The sequence below is a fragment of the Wyeomyia smithii genome, chromosome 3, assembly GCF_029784165.1.
Source record: "Wyeomyia smithii strain HCP4-BCI-WySm-NY-G18 chromosome 3, ASM2978416v1, whole genome shotgun sequence".
Taxonomy (NCBI): Eukaryota; Metazoa; Arthropoda; class Insecta; order Diptera; family Culicidae; genus Wyeomyia; species Wyeomyia smithii.
The window spans coordinates 72,738,977-72,756,491 of NC_073696.1; the positions used below are offsets into that span (position 1 = coordinate 72,738,977).

Consider the following 17,515-nt stretch of genomic DNA (forward strand, 5'->3'; position numbering starts at 1 on the left):
ATTAATAGAATTTTTTTTTTATCAGAACGAAAAATCATAAAATCAAAGTATAAAACCGAGCAAAATGAGCGTAACTGTTCGATTAGTATTCTCCATAGTAGACGATGCTGTGCTGACTTCAACGCTTGGGCTGTATGAACCAGAGGGGTCAGATCTTGTTGGAAGCTTTGGCAAAGCTCAACCTAGACCTGGTCAACGTTGGGACAAAAAGTACATTCAACCGAAATGGTGCAGAGATGTTTCCCAACCCAAGATCGATTACGAACTGGCAGGTAGACGACGGCTATTGGTTTACTGGTGGATGGACGCGCAGTGCGTGCCTCCGTGCAACGGAGGATGCAACGCGTGCGAACCGAGGAACTTGAAGTAGAGTGCCGTGCAGCATTCGGCCCTGCTAGATCTACAGAGTGCGATTAAGGCGAGTAAGACTGTTTTGATAGGCTATGCACAACTGCCAACACGAACTGTGGGGTAACGCCTACAGGGTCGTAATGGCCACGGCCCTGTAGAGCGATCACCAGCGATGCTGGAGCTGTTGGTCCTGCTTCACGTTCGATGTTCCAGTACCTCAGACACGGGCAAGGACAGCTGTACCGAGGATGAGGAGTGGGCAAGGGTTACGAATGAGGAATTCATTGTGATCACCAACTCCTTAAAGGTTAACAAGCCACTGAACTGGATGAAATCCCGAACCTAGCCATCAAGACCCCCGAGCTGTTCTGGCCTCTCGAGTACCTGGATGACCGACCCTTCTCGGAGATGTGGAAGTGACTAAAACTGGCACTATTACCGAAGGCAGACAACACTACCGGCAAGATGCATGAGAAAATATTTCTCAAAAGACTGGTGAAGGACACGGAAGGTGAAAACGGCCTGACAAGTAACCTGCTTTCGGAAAGGTAAGTCCACACTGGATGCTATTCTCAAGACGGTCTAGCGCAAGGGGCATTCGTTATTGCGCAATCATCACGCTTGACGTGGAGAATGCGATCAATAGCGGAACTGGGGCTCCAGCGCGCTCGCGCTTATGAGCATCCATGTTCCGTTGTCGTGGTACAAAATTTTGGAAAAATACTTCCGGAATTGAAATACAACACAGAGGAAGGTCAGAAGTGCACCCCAATCACCGCTGGAGTACCGAAATTTCCAGCCTGGGTCCGGTGTGGAACCTAATTTCATAGCGCCTATCGCCTTCATCCTAGCTTAATATTGTCTTCGGAACAATTGTTTGTATGAACGACCCGCATAATCGCAAATTGTCGAAAATTCTGAAAAGTTTACTATACTAAAAATAAAAAAATACTTTTTTGTGTTAAGATATAGGGGAATGATTTCTTAAGAAAAGTTGTAGAAGAATAAAAAATATTGAACTTTGTTGATCAAAATCTTTATTCGGTACAAAGTTATGAGAAATATTATATGTAACTTACTCAAAATTTAGTTTTTTGTATGTAATTTTGGAAAGTTACATTTTACATGAAAGTGTTGTTCGGAGCAATTGCTTGAGCACACAAAACACACATTTTTACTAAAAACCAGACATTTCCAAGACTTTTCCTCACATAGTTATAACATATTTTGGCTTATTTTTTGATAACTTCAACGTTAACGTATAGGTTGAAAGGAGCAAGTGGAATCATGATGTCAACCCTTTACTTGAAATTAAGCTGAAGTACTATAACCTCTTGTAGATTCCATTTGTCCCATTCCACGCATATTAGAGTACGGCGAGCATATGCTACAGTAGGTTTTCATATATTAAAAATACTAACTTTTTTGTGTTACTCAGTGGTCCATTTGGCAAAGTTTAGAACGTGCAAAAATATGAAACATTGCTGAGCAAACAAAATTCCTATCTTTATTGTGCACAGAGTTACAGAGTATTTTATATAAAAGTTACTTGAAAGGTAGTTCTTTGTACTTAACTTCTGTTAGTTACATTTCACAAGAAAAAATTGTTCAAAAGAAGCATTTGTGCATACAAAACACACATCTCCAGGACCTCTCCTCCCAAAGTTATAACATATTTTAGCTTATTTTTCCGATAGTTATAAAAACGTATGAGATAAACAAGGGCAAGTGGAATCATGATATCAATAATTTTCTCAAAGTTTAGCTCGAGTATTCAAATCTGTTATAAGTTCCATCCGTCCCATTCCGCACACTCTTTATTCTATACGAATAAATTTTATTTGTTTATTTTGTTTATTTGTGTACAAAATCCATCTGACCAATAGTCTTAATGAACTAGTATAAAATTAATATATGAATTTTGAATTACATTAAGAATGAAACCTAAGCGTTAACCTATTCCGAGCTTTATGGTACCGCACTTATTAGGGCAAATACCTCGAGGTACGATGCTGGCCTATCAAGCCAGTCGTCGTAGGTTCGAGACTCGGCTCGAGGGAGACTGTTGGTGTCAGTAGGATCGTAGCGCTAGCTCCGCAATTGTCCTGTACACTAAACAGTCGACTGCGAAGTCTGTGTATAAATGAACAGAAGGTCAAGTTCCGAATCGGAATGTAGAAGCAAGAATCGGAATGTAGTAAAAATTTTACAATTCTCTAGATTCCAATACATGTCACGGTTCTAAAAAACTTCCCGAAATCGAATGATTGGCCATTGTATTAAAAAACTGAATCTATCCTTTCCTTATTTTCAGAACCAAAGCAATAACGTAATCATACTGGGCACACTCGCGCGCAAAATCGTTGTATAAACAGGCATCTACGCGACACCCGGTTATTCATATTTTTACATAAATTTGTTTTCTGTTTCTACTGTACCCAAGAAGTATTTCCAGCCCTTTCTGGTTCAATTATGATTAAAATTCCAGAAATTGAATTTCTTTCCAACGTTTTTATGAAGTTAAAGCGTTTTTAACCGTTATTTCCTTTGTTTTCTAGCCTTTAGAGACATTTTTCTACCGTTGTGATCTAAATCCGGGTTTCATTCTTTTTTCAGGGTTTTCGAAGCGTTTATAGATGTTTCGCGTTACATTTACGAGAGTTTCAATGCATTTTATATCATGTTTGATTTAGTTTTTCTTGAGTATGAGGATTTTTTTCTGGTTTATAGTTGCTCTTTTATGTTATTAGATACTAATTTGAGATCTATTTTTAGCTTATTTTCTGATTTCAGAGGTGTTTTTCTGCTCCTTCAAACGCTTTGAAATTAATTTCTGTTATAACCTTTTCACTGTCTTACGTTTTTCAAACATTTTTGCTGAATTTTGATCATGTAATACCTTGGTCATTCTGTCTTCTAGAATTTAGAGATATGTTTGAGATTATTATATTTTATTGTTTTTAGCCGAGTATATAAAATTTTTAATTTTTTTATTATATTGCTTTTGTTTTTTTTTAACTTTCAGAAGTGCTCTAGTTAAATTTATTGATTATTCATGTCTTTTTTGATTTGCAAATTTTGTAGATTATAACAATCAGTGAGATTCAATTTTAAGAAGTTAAAAGTATGACGGTCGAGTGAAAAATTATTTTTCTTTTTTCTACGATTTAGACTAAAAATACTTATAAGTTAAAAAATATGATTAAAAAAGGCTACCAAAAACAAATAGGTAAATGTTCTTTTTTTTCTAACGGTAGGTTCGAGACTCGGCTCGAGGGAGACTGTTGGTGTCAGTAGGATCGTAGCGCTAGCTCCGCAATTGTCCTGTACACTAAACAGTCGACTGCGAAGTCTGTGTATAAATGAACAGAAGGTCAAGTTCCGAATCGGAATGTAGAAGCAAGAATCGGAATGTAGTAAAAATTTTACAATTCTTTAGATTCCAATACATGTCACGGTTCTAAAAAACTTCCCGAAATCGAATGATTGGCCATTGTATTAAAAAACTGAATCTATCCTTTCCTTATTTTCAGAACCAAAGCAATAACGTAATCATACTGGGCACACTCGCGCGCAAAATCGTTGTATAAACAGGCATCTACGCGACACCCGGTTATTCATATTTTTACATAAATTTGTTTTCTGTTTCTACTGTACCCAAGAAGTATTTCCAGCCCTTTCTGGTTCAATTATGATTAAAATTCCAGAAATTGAATTTCTTTCCAACGTTTTTATGAAGTTAAAGCGTTTTTAACCGTTATTTCCTTTGTTTTCTAGCCTTTAGAGACATTTTTCTACCGTTGTGATCTAAATCCGGGTTTCATTCTTTTTTCAGGGTTTTCGAAGCGTTTATAGATGTTTCGCGTTACATTTACGAGAGTTTCAATGCATTTTATATCATGTTTGATTTAGTTTTTCTTGAGTATGAGGATTTTTTTCTGGTTTATAGTTGCTCTTTTATGTTATTAGATACTAATTTGAGATCTATTTTTAGCTTATTTTCTGATTTCAGAGGTGTTTTTCTGCTCCTTCAAACGCTTTGAAATTAATTTCTGTTATAACCTTTTCACTGTCTTACGTTTTTCAAACATTTTTGCTGAATTTTGATCATGTAATACCTTGGTCATTCTGTCTTCTAGAATTTAGAGATATGTTTGAGATTATTATATTTTATTGTTTTTAGCCGAGTATATAAAATTTTTAATTTTTTTATTATATTGCTTTTGTTTTTTTTTAACTTTCAGAAGTGCTCTAGTTAAATTTATTGATTATTCATGTCTTTTTTGATTTGCAAATTTTGTAGATTATAACAATCAGTGAGATTCAATTTTAAGAAGTTAAAAGTATGACGGTCGAGTGAAAAATTATTTTTCTTTTTTCTACGATTTAGACTAAAAATACTTATAAGTTAAAAAATATGATTAAAAAAGGCTACCAAAAACAAATAGGTAAATGTTCTTTTTTTTCTAACGGTAGGTTCGAGACTCGGCTCGAGGGAGACTGTTGGTGTCAGTAGGATCGTAGCGCTAGCTCCGCAATTGTCCTGTACACTAAACAGTCGACTGCGAAGTCTGTGTATAAATGAACAGAAGGTCAAGTTCCGAATCGGAATGTAGAAGCAAGAATCGGAATGTAGTAAAAATTTTACAATTCTTTAGATTCCAATACATGTCACGGTTCTAAAAAACTTCCCGAAATCGAATGATTGGCCATTGTATTAAAAAACTGAATCTATCCTTTCCTTATTTTCAGAACCAAAGCAATAACGTAATCATACTGGGCACACTCGCGCGCAAAATCGTTGTATAAACAGGCATCTACGCGACACCCGGTTATTCATATTTTTACATAAATTTGTTTTCTGTTTCTACTGTACCCAAGAAGTATTTCCAGCCCTTTCTGGTTCAATTATGATTAAAATTCCAGAAATTGAATTTCTTTCCAACGTTTTTATGAAGTTAAAGCGTTTTTAACCGTTATTTCCTTTGTTTTCTAGCCTTTAGAGACATTTTTCTACCGTTGTGATCTAAATCCGGGTTTCATTCTTTTTTCAGGGTTTTCGAAGCGTTTATAGATGTTTCGCGTTACATTTACGAGAGTTTCAATGCATTTTATATCATGTTTGATTTAGTTTTTCTTGAGTATGAGGATTTTTTTCTGGTTTATAGTTGCTCTTTTATGTTATTAGATACTAATTTGAGATCTATTTTTAGCTTATTTTCTGATTTCAGAGGTGTTTTTCTGCTCCTTCAAACGCTTTGAAATTAATTTCTGTTATAACCTTTTCACTGTCTTACGTTTTTCAAACATTTTTGCTGAATTTTGATCATGTAATACCTTGGTCATTCTGTCTTCTAGAATTTAGAGATATGTTTGAGATTATTATATTTTATTGTTTTTAGCCGAGTATATAAAATTTTTAATTTTTTTATTATATTGCTTTTGTTTTTTTTTAACTTTCAGAAGTGCTCTAGTTAAATTTATTGATTATTCATGTCTTTTTTGATTTGCAAATTTTGTAGATTATAACAATCAGTGAGATTCAATTTTAAGAAGTTAAAAGTATGACGGTCGAGTGAAAAATTATTTTTCTTTTTTCTACGATTTAGACTAAAAATACTTATAAGTTAAAAAATATGATTAAAAAAGGCTACCAAAAACAAATAGGTAAATGTTCTTTTTTTTCTAACGGTATATTACGGAAAATGAATTTTCGAAAAGATTAGTTTATACTACTTGTTTTACTTTCGACTATGGCAATAATTGATAATGTAATACTTAAGTATTTTTTTAATCAAAAATTTCAGATTAAATTAAAATTGCAGGCTTCTAAATTATATGTTGATTCACAACCTTGGCAACGGGAGCTGCAAGCATTTCAAAAACTGTATCAACAAACCTGTATTATGGAACCTTTTTTAAAATTAAGACACCGTATCGCTGACAGATTAATTTTGTGTTACGAAAATCATAAATGGAAAGCAATAGTGTAACACTATTTACTTTGACTGTGGGAATCATAACAAATATAGAGAGTGAAATACATGGCAGGTACAGTGGCTCACTGCCATTTGTGAGTAATGTAATGCTTCTCATTATTGCGATGCTTATCTTGAAATGTTTTCAGTATACACGAAAACATCAAGCATGTAATGAAATTTAATTTAGTCGAATTGAAAAAAAAAAATGCTTCTGCCTCAGGTCCAAAGTTTGTTAGACTAAACACAGCAAGAGGTTACTACCTTTGGCATGGGTTGATATCTTAGTGACCCTCACGATACCAAGAGTAATGAATCGCTCGTACATCATGTATCCTGACATCGCCGATGTCGTGTTCGGTTTAGCCAATAGAAGATTGAACAGACACGGTTCTGTCTGGCCGGTTGTTCTAGTGGCTTTTCGGACACCTTTCAAATGTTATTCCCCTTTACAGAATGTGCGATGATTTTAAGTTCAAGTTCATGACCATATAATTGATGATCACCTCACATGCTGCTGCAAACTGCGCGTACCAGGCTGAGTGAAAGGCATGTGTTGGTTCATGTAGGTATACACAAAAAACTATGCATCCAGTAACACACGTGACATTAAAAATCGTTTATCCTTATTGCAATTAAATTCGATTGGTGTTTTTAATTTCTGAGCCTTAAATGAGCCTTAAATCACATTTAAAATACTAAATAATTTGATGTACCACGAGAATTAGCAAGGATTAACAATTTGAGGAAACAGATAGCGTATCAATGCAGTATGGTTAACATATTTTGACAATTATTTTAATGCCGGATGGAGAGGCTTAAAATCGAAAATGGAACTCGAGATATAAGCGGAAAATATCAAGGTTGAAAATTATAAATGAAACCAGGTTTTGTAAAACCACCTACATCGAGGTTAAGCAAAGAATCGTTTTGGCAGTAATTCGATGATTTGCTTGATGGGACTATACAATACATACATATTGGATCCATTTGTCGGAGCATAAAAAATGCACAACGTGCATTCGCTTAGGAACAGCGTTAGGCCACCAACTACAAAATTTACCTTTCGTTTAAAGACCAGTTTCACAGGAACAGACCAGAAAGTTTAAGAATCACCCGGAGATGTTTTTGCTATGTTTTTCAGCCCCTAATAATGCAAATGGATTTTTTCGCAAAACTTTTCTAATCAACTCGAGTAATTTGCAGATTTCCAAACAAACGAGGTTGAACATTGAAACTTAAAAAAAAAATAAAAATACCAATATACCAGTATAGAGCTGTTGTAGCTATTTAGAAGTAACAGTTATGCACATTTGGAGTTTTTCTTAGACGCAGTTTTTCTTAGACTTCGTAAATAATTGTGCTGGAGTATCTTCCCATTTATGCTGACATTTTCAAAACGCTTGGAGATTTTTTATTTATTTATTTTTTTTTTTGACTTTTGAAAGGTTGCCGAACATCTGGCGTTTCTACTATAGAAACAAAAAACAATAGCATGTAGAGTAATTATTCGTTTTTCGTAATTCCAGTTCCGTTCGTGATGTTAGATGGTTTGTGGTAAGGTGACGGGCTCTCGAACTTGGTGATCAACATTGCCTTGGATTGCCTCGTATGCTCCTTGGTTTTGCAGATGATGTTGCCTTTACTGGTATTAACCGTACAACAGTGGAAAAGGCATTCATGCTATTTGAGAAGGACGCGGTTACTGATTATCAACTCTACCAAAAAGCCCAGTAGAGAGCGTAAAAGTTTGTATTGGTATTGACATCATGACAGTTGAGAATATCTTTGAAGTAGGTAATGAATTCTTGTACCTTGGTACTCTCGTAATGACCAGTTTTCGGTTTATGCAGCAAGTTAAGGTCCCGCAGCCTGCATGTCTGCACGACATTCGTGCTCTGTAAGACACTGGATATAAAACGATTTATTGCCTCAAAGGTAAAGTAATCGAGTAATTATGTGTTTTTATAAGTACTAGTATCTTTGTAACATTCTATAGAATCTGCTTTTCTACTATGTCTTTTCTATGAACAACATTTTTCATCAATTTAACTACATTTCATAATAATTTCAATACGTAATAATTTGGAAATCAATTTGGTAATGGCAAATAAAAAAATGGTTGTCATAAGTACAATCGATATTTGTAACTGATATAACCATAAAAAGGTCTATGATCACGTTATTAAAATAAAAGATCAATAGTATAAAACGATAATGTTTCGTGAAATATTTCGCATTCTCGGATGGCAGGTTTATAATGCGTTTTCAATTAATTTCCAAAAGTCGAAAAAGTGACGTAACGCCACTGTTGTAAGATTTAATTAATTTTTTTTCAATATTCTATCAATTATTATTAAACTCCTAACTAAATTGTACTCTTCCAGAATGTTTTCTGTAGAAGTATGTGGTTATTTTATACCATTTCACATATACAGTTTATAACACTGGTAAAAAGCGAAAAAAAGTTGTCCTAGGGCTCAAAAAAGCTTTTTAACCATTCCTGTAAAATTTGGTGCCCCTACTAAATGCAAAAGTGCGTCGAACGGCCGCAGAGTAAATTCGCGCCGGGTTCGTTTGCTTATGGGAAATTTCATTTAAGTTCACATGATGGGTGAAAAGCAATAGTTTGCAGCGATTTGAAGAACGGCTTGTCACGTTTGCATAAACCTCATATTCGAGTATCCCAAAATGGTGCGTTTCAAAAGACGTCTTTACTACGATAAGGATCGCCGAGAAACTCGTAACCGATTTTCTCAAAATGTTCGCTATTAACGTGTTCAGTCCTCGAACAATAATTTTTGTCATTTTTCAAATATTGATTGAAGCATAACTTGCTTCAAATTTTCATCTTGATTCGAGGATGGAAATACTACTACTATTTAGTCCTTTTACAAAAGTGTTTAACAAACGTGATTAAAACCTTTTCGCAAGTATTTTTTTAAAAATTAACGCGGGTTTTTACGCATCACATATCTAGTGCGTAAAAATTGACTTTGGAGTAAATAATTTAGCATTCATTCCGATAAATGGTGTATCCGAGCTCAAATGCGCCTCACGTAGTAACACTGTTGAAAAACGATACAGAAGTATGTTTTCGTGTTTCAAACATGCTTATTTTCAGTGGCAACTTTATGGCTTATTTTATTTGCAGTTATCCGCTAATTCTGAACACATGAATCAAATTTTTGCGTTTCGTAAACATACGACCCACACTGTAGTGTAAGGCAAAAGCGCGCGCCGAGAAAGCTCACAACGGCCGGCCCGCGAATCTCCCGTTTGCGTTTCTCTCTTTCTGTAGTCGACTCTCTCGACGTATATTCCCAGAGGTCTGAGCCCGTGTGGATCTCCAATGATGGCACAGTCCGGCGAGCCGTTTGCGAGCGTCGAGCCTCTTGCATTGTTGCTATTACCATTATTGTCGTAGTTCACGAGCATCGCCGTCGTCGTCGTCGCTAAAGTCATCATCGCGATCCTCGTCGTGCAGTGCAAAAAGGGGGTCCCACGATAGTGTGTAGTTCCGCGTGTGCACGCGAATCGTGTTCGGGGGCTCATTTAGGCCAGCTATAAACCGATACCAGAACGTTTTGCCATTCAGTCATCTCTCCAACTGCCGAAGCGTACTGATCTCTCCTGGCTACAAGACCAGAGGACGTCAGCCACATCATACCGTTAGTGTTTTTGGTGCTCACCGTGTTGAACCAAGTGTTGTGTACCCTCTGTTGACAGCGATCTAGTAACCTGCCAGGGAATCAACGGGATCCGTTTACTGATAGTGGAAAATCGTGCATTTTCGGTGTTATTTTTAAGGTAAGTTCATCGATCGATTTCGGGATGACCCAATAACCACGTGGACCACGATCATCTATCCGAGTGTCATGTACCGCATGCCGGTGATGGACTGTTTTCGCGATTACTGGTGTGTCTCCGCGGAGAGTGGCCAAGTGAAATCGAACCAAAACAACCCGTTATGATCGGGAATGTGGAATGAAGTAAACAGTGGAATTTTTCCCTCAAGTGACGCATAGTTTAGCAAGAAAAAAAAAAGAGTAAAGATTACCTTCGTACCAACCTTCGTTATAGCAAAACGATGATGAAAAAAAAATGAATTCCGTTCCTGTTGGAGGAAATGGGAGTACAGGACAGACGTGCAGCTAGATAGCCTAGCCGCATGAAAGTTATGTGCGGTTACGAAGCGTGGTTTTAACAGTTCTTGCATTTCTCTCGCTCCGGCGGGTATGTTGGCCGCGCGAATGCCATCCAATTAAAAATTCAAAACTGGTAGCGGTTTCTTCGAAATTCCGGTCCTCTTTCACCGGGACCGGGAGTGAGACCGATGGGTGTGTGTGCGCGCGCGCGTACTTGCGCAAAAAAAAGAGAAATGCGCGCGTGGCTCTTCAACTACTGCAAAGTGGCCTCTTAAATGCCGGGTTGAACTGGGTATTCGCGCAGGAGGAGACATTACTATGCGTGCCGTGCCGAAACTGTCATCCGAACCAGGCGAACCATTTGGGGTGGTTTAGCTTTCCGGGTGAGGCGACGAGTAATTGAAAACGAGTGACGGTTCGATAACATCTCGACATCAAGTGTTAAATTGATGAATGCCACCGGAGAGAATGGACTGAATAGCGATGTTTTTTCGGGTTTGCTGTCGTTATTTTATTTTGAACAGAGACGTGTGTATTGCTCTCAAATATAATTCCTCCGCAATTTTAAATCGGTAATCCCAAAGTATGATGTTGCATTTTGCCTAAAAACAGTTGTAACAGTTGTGAAAAATTATTACTGCAAATATCCTAACAGCAAAACTTGTATAAGAAATGGTTTTTGTATTTTATTCATTTTGGGTATTTTGATATTGTTAACCAAAATATCGTAATATCATTCCAACGATCAAAAATAGATATCAAAAATTTTATGAATATCAAAAACAGTGCTTTCAACATATTTTAATTTAATTTATTTAGCTCTACCAACACATCTTATCTCTGTTTCGTAGTGTTTTTCATATTAATAACTATTAGCACTAGTCAAAAAATATCTGTTGGTAGAGCTTAATAAACTAAATATTTTGCGTTTTGACCGTCATTGATTTGCTGTATTTTTTTCTGATGCTTTTTTCCGAGGTTTTCACCTACGCTAAAGTCTTTTTTCACATGGGAGTACGCAGTGCATATAATATAAGCGTAGTAAAACGCATAAACTCCGAAATCCGCGTGAAAAACCGCGTAAATTCCAAAATCCGCGTAAATTACGAAATTCGCGTAAAAAAATTTATTTGCAAAGATCATTTCTTCTGAAAGAGAATCACTAGCAGTGTTATTACCGCATACGAATCTGAGAATCAAGAAAAAATATTTTAAATTTGAGCCAAGTCATTGAATATTCAGTAATTGGATTAAGTAAATTCATCTGACACTCTAAATAAACGATTTAATAATTGAAAACCAATCAAAACATACCGCGTAAAAACAACTTTTCTAAGGAATCTGCGTAAATTCCGAAATCCGCGTAGAAAAAGATGCGTAAAAAAGACCTTAGTGTATTTTGTCTAATCAAAGCATTGCGTATTAGCCTGCCTCAAGGTCAATGAGCAATGCAGGTAAAATACACTTTGCACGAGATTTCACTACTGAACCTTTCCAGTGAATTAGACAAGTGATGTGGGTTTCTGAAAATATTACCTGATAATTTTCTGAAGATAAAGATGAAGAGGCTGTAGCGAACTTCTAAGACATTAGTTCGAATACACAATGAATTCATTGTTTACAGGACAGTGTTGAGAGTTATATCGAAACTTCATATTACATAAAATCAATTAAAACATCCTAGGCGGGACCAAACAAATGTGGAAAAATTCTAAACTAATTATTTTAATTCTTTAGTTATTTCTAATAATTTACCAAATGTAGGGAGACCATTCCTATATTGATTTCAATAGTTATATTCATATCATCACCTTTAATTGTCTAATTTACCGTAAAGTTTTATCTTTTTTCAAAGTTAAAAAAATTTTACTTTTTATATTTATTTTATCGAGTGGTCCAAAGTTTTACTTCGGAAAAATAGTAAAATTTGACGGCAAATGGGATAATTAAGAGCGATGAGATGCATATGGGTGTTGACATGAATGTATGAGCGGTTCTCCTCCATCATTTCACAAAAAAAACCTCCATTCAACGGATTCGGGAGTTGGAGAGTATTTTCTGCAGCTATTTGTGAGAATAAACATGCTCTAAAACTGTTCTTCTCATAGCAAAGGAGGGAATTTTCGGCAGTGATTATTATAAAATCTCAGGGGTTGGTAACAAAAAATTTTTTGCATAATGCTTATTCTCATCTCAATGTACCATATTACAAAAAATTACTCTATTTGAAATTATACTTCAATTTTGTTAGATTCTATGTAAAGTGGAATAAAATGAAAAGAGCAACTTTAAAACATGTTTATTCTCACAAATAGCTGCACTTCACAAAGAAAAATGCTCCAAATTAAGGATCCCAAAAAGTACAAACAAAATACGAATCTTGACAAAGTTTCACTGCTCAATGAGAATTTTGTTTCAATTTTCGAAGTGAAAAATAATGAAATGTGATATTCAACAAAAATGAAACGAAAATGGTATCGAAAACAGTATTATTTTTTCACGGATTTGAATTTTGAAAAGATTCATCAAGAAATTTTTTCTTCTATTTACCATTTTCAGCACTTTATCCACTGCAACTTTGAACTATGTAATTTAAAATCTGTTTACTGATTTATTCTAGTCTATTTTTTCGAAGTGGTTCCTGACTATGTAGTTTTTTTTGTCGATGGTTCCTTGAAGGATTTTGAAGGATTTTTTACACTGAGCAAATGCTGCACTGTTATTCTCAGGCTGGAGTTCCGATATCAATATATACATTAAAACAGGAAATAATCCTCCTAGTGGTGTAGTCTGGCCTTCCTCATACTAAATCTATTATATGTGTAAGTAGAATAGCTAAGTGCTTTCATTTTGAGAAACAGTATTACAGCCTGATGATATTTTTTCTTCTGAAAATATTTTTGTTGTTGTTGTGAGTTGATATTATTCATATTGTTCCCTTTGTTTCCGAGGGATATTCGACTGTAACACGGCTAAATACCATTAAATATGAGTATTTTCAGAATCGGGATGATGTCCACAGGCCAATAATCGTCCACAGAAACTATTTTGTAGTTTTAAATGGCAACGTTTGGTTTTTGGAAAAAAAGTCTAACAATAGGGATTCTTCCGGAATCGGAATAACGCCCAATGACCGAAGATTAACGCTAGATGCCTGAATGGTGAATTCTGTTTGCTAAAGAACGTCATTAAGTGACTAAATATCAGCCAATACGGCTATTCCCGGCATCATGATGATGCTCAGAAGCCGTGAATCAACTTCAGATGTTTAAAAAAGCACTTCAAGTGTCTGCAAACCGATCGTGGATACCATTGTAAATTCCAAGATGACGACAAACTTGTATTTCAGGTAATGTTTGAATTATTCACATACTGTGAAATGTGGCGTTATATTTGTGAAGCTAGTAGTGCTAAAAAGAAAGTAAAATTTAAGAAATGGATTTTAATTTTGTCCCCTCCTATTCTAATCTACAGTGGAAACATGCAACTAGTTTAATATAAAAATAAAAACGTAACATCATAACGCAATTAATTTAATTGTTATTGTTGCTTTCGTTTCTGAGGTCTATTCAACCGTAGAATCGCTAAGAAACACCCGTCATGGGTATTTTGAAACCAAAAAAGGTTCGAAGGCTGGAAATCGACCCCAAATATTGGATGGAAACTTCAGGTTTCTGCTAAAAAACACACGCAGCACTGTCCATTCGAAAACCCCAAGGACGCGTTGCTCCTACACGAGCATGGTCCAGGTTTCGTGGCCGTAGAGGACTACCTGTCTGATCAGTGTATGTAGATGGTCAATTTCGTGCGGTGGCGTATTTTATTTGAGCGGAGCGTACTCCGGAGTCCAAAGTAAGCACAATTTTCTGCCATAAGACGTCGATGAATTTCTCTGCTGGTGTCGTTGTCAGTAGTCACCAGTGAGCCCGTCCGGCTTCAGCCTTCAGTCTGATGTACGTCTCCGTCATCTTATCAAGGGTTCGTGCTACGATGTTGATGTCATTGGCGAAGCCATAGAGCTGAACGGACCTGTAAACCTCGTCGAGATTCTAAACAACTCGAGAGTATCCCCGAAACTCGAACCACGCACATCATCCGATCCATCGTCGACTTGACGAATCGTGTCAGTTTAACCGGAAAACCGTCATAGTGCATGATCTACCATAGGTGATCTATTGTGTCGTACGCCAATTTGAAGTTGATGAACAAATGGTACGTGGGCACGTTATATTCATGGCATTTCTGTAAAACCTGACGTACCGCGAATATTTGGTCAGCGGGTATCAATAAAACCCGCCTGGTATTGCCCCACGAATTCCCTCCCAAACGGTGATAGTTGACGTATAGTCGTATAGAATTTGAGGCTGCGCTCAGCAGCGTGTTTTCACGGTAGTTGCAGCAATCCAACTTGTCATCATTTTTTGTAAATGGGGCATACTGTACCCTCCATCCACTCCATCGGTACTACCTCCTCATACCAAACTTTGGCAATAACCCAGAGTAGCGCCTTAGCCAGTGATTCGCCATCGTGTTTCAACAGCTCGCTGGGGAGTTGATCAGCTCCAGCTGCTTTATTGTTTTCAGCCGGCGGATCTCCTCTTAAACATCCTGGAGGTCAGGGACTGGAATTCTGTCGTCATCTGCGCGTACACCGAGATCTACTACCGCTTCGTCGTCGTTTTCTGCTAAATCGCCATTAAGGTGTTCATAGTAAATGTGCTTCTCAATCTCAATCACCTCACACTTGTTCTTGAAAAGGTTACTGTCCAGGTTCCGGCATATGTCGGCTTGTGGCACATAGCCTTTACGGGATTTGCTCAGCTTCTCGTAGAACATTTGTCTGTCATTCGCACGGTACAATTCCTTCATCGCCTCGTGATCTCGATCTTCCTGCTGACGCTTCCGAGTCACCGAGTTTCGCCTGTTCCGTGCGCGTCGGTAGCGCTTCACGTTCACCCTCGTTTGGTGTTGCAGCATAATCGCTCGTGCTGCATTCTTCTCTTCCACTAACTGTTTACACTCATCGTCAAACCAGTCGTTTCTCCTGTTCAAAGCCATTGTACCAAGTGCCGCTACAGCAGTACTACCTATGGCTGATCGAATGTCCCTCTCGTCATCTTCAAGAGTAGCTGCGCCAAGTTGCCCTTCCGTTAGTAATGCCGATGACATAGTAAGAAGCGCAAATAGCGTCGCGAAGCGATTCTCGTTGCCGCGTTTAAATGTTCAGCTCTATTTACGTTATTCGCGCTTACTATGTCACCTACCTAATGCTGCTTCCAGCTGTTGCGCATATCTCGTGCAACTTCAGCATCCCGTAGTTGTTTCCGTAGTCGATGTTCGTCGACGGTGGGGACTTTGACCCGTAATTCCCTCCATCGAAAGTTTTGAGCGCATGCATACTACAACGAGGTAATGGTCCGAATCTATGTTTGTACTGCAGTAGATGCAAATGTTGATATCGTCTGAGAAGAATTTACTGTCAATAAGAACGTGGTCGATTTCCCAAGTAACACACAAAACATGTTAGACAAGAATTTACAATGACAGTAGTCATATAGGAGTACTATAAGCGCAATTGCAAACTTGTGTTGTTATATTCTTGTTCTCGAGATGTTTTTTCATAGCAAAATTGTGTCTCATAGATTATTGAACATAGACTGCCGCTGCTTGTCCGTACCTGTGTTTATGATGTTATCAAAACTGCACAGAAAACAAATCAAATACATCATTTGAAGTTGTTTTTCACCAGTGATTCAATCACATTTCGAAAACAAGCTCGTTTTTTTCCTGGTTTTGGAGATGTTTTTTTAATAGCATGAGTTAAACGAACAATAACTATTACATGAATGGCACTTGTTTTCAAGTTGTCATCCAGATGTTTGCACTATTAGAAAAACTGTGTATAAAATGCCGGGGCAGCCGCGCCTGTTCAATATTACACGCCAAATAATGACACTACGTACCTACAAAGTGCTTTTCTTATGATTGATTTTAGTATTCAGCAGCCAACGCAAAATTACTTGATCAAATTGTTATTTAAATATTTGTACGATTTCAATAAAACTATTCGAGGTGGGTAAAAATGTGCCACGAAAAGATAAACAAAACGCTTGCAGTGCAACCAATATCACTTCATTTTTTGTAACCGTATATCTAACAATGTTTTCTAGTTTTGTTATATTTTAAGTCTAGATAACGTTGAAACTACACAGTACCAAAAAATGAAATTTACAACTAATACAAATGAAAGCACATATAACGGTTTTTAGCACATAAGGTGGAAAACTTATATAATTTCACACCGTTAATAATGCACAATACAGAATCGTTTGTACGTTTGTCGTAAATTTGTACGTTAAGTGATATAAACTTAAAACTTTGAATATGCATGCAAATTAACAATATATTCATTTACATTGCATGTGAATATAATGCCACACGGAATAATACATGGTTTCCAATGCTCCAATTATGTGCATTTAAAGAAATGTAAATTTTTTCACTAAGTATGCGAAAACAATTTTAATATTCAAGCTACAGAAACAATCCATTTTGAAAGGTTGTACATTGCATATTATAATCAATTTAAAATTAATTGAAAGTACCATTGACGACACGATTGTCCATCTAGTCGCACTGCGCATAACACCACATTTGCGCATGCGCTGGGTAGATGTTGTCATAGCAACGCATTTGCGCATGCACTTAGTTGTAGCGGATTCTGACCCACGAATGCGCGAATTTCTTTATTCCACTGGGTCAGTGCAGATCTACCCAAGAAAAAAGAAAAGACATGCGATTTACTACGCATGTAAGAAAGAGTTGCCAGATAGCTGTTTACGAACTAAGCCCATGCGGTGGCGGGCTAAATCGACTCTTGTTGCTCTCTCTATCTAACGTTACATTAAAATCAGTTGGCCCTCTGGCAATCTGTCCAACTACGCAGGGGCTATTCCGTGCCAGGATACAATAGTAGATTTCGGTAAGGGAACTAGGAGGAATTAACGAACTCAACTGAATTAAAACGATAAGACTCAC

General features: G+C 36.8%; 1 protein-coding gene across 1 annotated transcript in view; it reads left to right on the forward strand.

Moving 5' to 3' along the window:
- The first annotated feature begins 9,698 nt into the window (after positions 1–9,698).
- The window catches only part of LOC129729057 (uncharacterized), a 63,345-nt gene continuing 55,528 nt past the window's right edge, over positions 9,699–17,515 (forward strand). The window contains exon 1 of the mRNA XM_055687537.1: positions 9,699–10,139. The gene's annotated coding sequence lies outside the window, so the exon portion shown is untranslated. The remainder of the gene's footprint in view (positions 10,140–17,515) is intronic.